At 49.7% G+C, this 2,500-nt stretch overlaps 1 protein-coding gene across 1 annotated transcript in view; it reads right to left on the reverse strand.

Moving 5' to 3' along the window:
• Positions 1–2,500, reverse strand: part of LOC119583471 (Na(+)/H(+) exchange regulatory cofactor NHE-RF1-like) — a 78,802-nt gene that overhangs the window by 75,093 nt on the left and 1,209 nt on the right. The window lies entirely within an intron of this gene.

Consider the following 2,500-nt stretch of genomic DNA (forward strand, 5'->3'; position numbering starts at 1 on the left):
GAAGGGGGGGGGGAGAAGAAAAGAGGGGAGGGGAGGGGAGGGGAGGGGGTGGAAGGGGAGGGGAGGGAGAGGAGGGGAAGGGAGAGGAGGGGAGGGAGAGGAGGGGAGGGAGAGGAGGGGAGGGAGGAGAGGGAAGGGAAGAGAGGGGAGGGGCGATGTAGGACGCCATCGCCCATTATAAGTTTATGTATGTAATGAAAAACGAGAGAGGGGGGGAGGGAAGAGGTAGAGAGAAAAGCGGAGAGCGATAGAAAAGGTGGAAAATAAAATTCAAAATAGACGAAGGAATGAGAATTCGATACAGAACGAAAGACAGATACAGAGAGAAGACAAGAGAGAGAGAGAGAGAGAGAGAGAGAGAGAGAGAGAGAGAGAGAGAGAGAGAGAGAGAGAGAGAGAAGACGAATGAGAGAGAGAGAGAAGACGAATGAGAGAGATAGAGAGAGAAGACGAATGAGAGAGGGAGCGAGAGAGAACTAGAAAAAACAGAGACAAAAAGAAAGAAGAGAGGGAGCGAGAGAACAATAAAGAGATTCCTGACCGCAAGCACGCTGTTCATCACTAACCTCCCCCTTCCCCTCCCCCACCTCTTCCTTCCCCTCCCCCTATTAGACGTTCTTAGGCCGTTAAATGTAACGTTTAATTCCTCCCCAACCGCCAAAAAATTTGAAATGTTATTATTATCCCAACCTAAGCCAGACTAATGGCTAATGTTCCCGCCGCGAAACATGACCGGGACGCTATTATTTCTAAAGGGGCAATTTATGCATTTAATTTCGCCCGCCGTAAACTGTCCCCCTTTCTTAATTGCCATTTCTTTAGTTGCTCATAATTCGCGTACGGATAATTAGCAATTCGAAATAAAACGATAGACTGGGTTCGTTAATTATTCAAAACCTCCGTCCTTCCAGAAAAAAAATAAATAGAAAATAAAATAAGAGCACAATTTTGTTGGATATTGTGTCTGTGTACACAAGTTTGTTTACGTGCATGTTAATGTTAACACTCGTATCCATTTGTGTATTATGCTTACGGATTTATGTGTCTTGCATGTTTACCCACTGACGACATGCATTATTTGCAACTCTACTGTAGATAAAAGAATACAATAAAAGCCTAATTATAAACACGATCTCGCGTTACAAGGAATGTTCAAAACGGGAGACAAAAGATCTTATCAAGTCTAGTAACATCTCGGAAATATTGCGGCGCCGCCCAGTCTGTTGGTTTTTTAAAGACTGAAACAATGCTTGTGCCTTGATATTTAGGTGGGCAGGGAGAGGGAGAGGGAGAGAGAGAGGGGGAGGGGGAAGGGAAAGGGAGAGAGGCAAGGGAGAGGGAGAGGGAGAGGGGCAAGGAAGAGGGAGGGGGAGGGGAGGGGGAGGGGGAGAGGGAGAAGGGGAAGATGGAGAGGAGGAAGGGGGAAAAGGGGAAAGAGAGAAGGAGAGAGGGAGAGAGGAAGTGGGAGGAGGGAGAGGGAGAGGAGGCAGATAATCCACAAAAATAAATAAATAAATAATAAGGAGGAGAGACAGGAGATATAAAAAAAGATACAAAACTGAGGTAGAAAAATGCACAACAAGAAAGAAGACGGGAAAATACAGAGAAACAGAAAGAGGAGAGAGAGAGAAAGAAACGGGAGACAAATACGAAAGATAAGCGGTAAAGAGAAGAGTCCGTAACAGATTCTCGGCGGCGTACAACCCCAACGCCAAACCTTCCGTGCTCCCAAGGCAAAAAAAGGTAAGGAAGAGGCAAGAAAAAAAGGGAAAATAAGCAGCCATTTTGCATCAGCACCTGGAAACGGTCTCTCCCTCATAAATCGACTCCTCGCCCCACCTCATGAGGAGACGTCCCTCGCCCCCGGGCACAGCTGAGCCAGGCTGTTGCTTGGGAAACCCCGGGGAGGCTGCCCTCGCCTAGCATCCCTCTCCCCGCCCTGACTCACCTGATCTCGACGCCAGGTGAGCCTCGCTGCATCCTCCCGCCGCCTCCTCTTAGAGAGAAGACGAAACTCGCGGAATTACTCAACGAGGAGGCGAGGATAATGATAAATGACAAAACCCCATTCGTCACGAACTGAAGCCGAGGATATACGCCCCCCCTCCCCCCGCCACCACCTCGCTCTTACGTTCTCAAAAACCTGCTTTTCTTTCTTTCCCTTGCGAAGCACGCGAAACTCGCCCCTCCGCCCACCCAACCGAGGGACGCTCAAGGGACAGACCGTGGGCTGGGGAGACCGGTCGGACACTGGGCAGAGTGACCAGTGTCCTGCGGAAGGGCGCGCCGCTCGCAGCCGCTCAGGTAAAAAGTAAGAGTGAGGCGGCCATTGTCTACGTGCGTCTCCGATCTGCCTTACCACACCCTCTCTCTCGCTCTCCTGCTCTTTCTCTGTCTCTTTCTTAGACCCTCCTCTCTCTTTCGCTCTGTCTGTCTCGGTCTCTCTCGGTCTCTCTCTCTCTCTCTCTCTCTCTCTCTCTCTCTCTCTCTCTCTCTCTCT

This window comes from Penaeus monodon, chromosome 17 (genome assembly GCF_015228065.2).
Source record: "Penaeus monodon isolate SGIC_2016 chromosome 17, NSTDA_Pmon_1, whole genome shotgun sequence".
Classification (NCBI taxonomy): Eukaryota; Metazoa; Arthropoda; class Malacostraca; order Decapoda; family Penaeidae; genus Penaeus; species Penaeus monodon.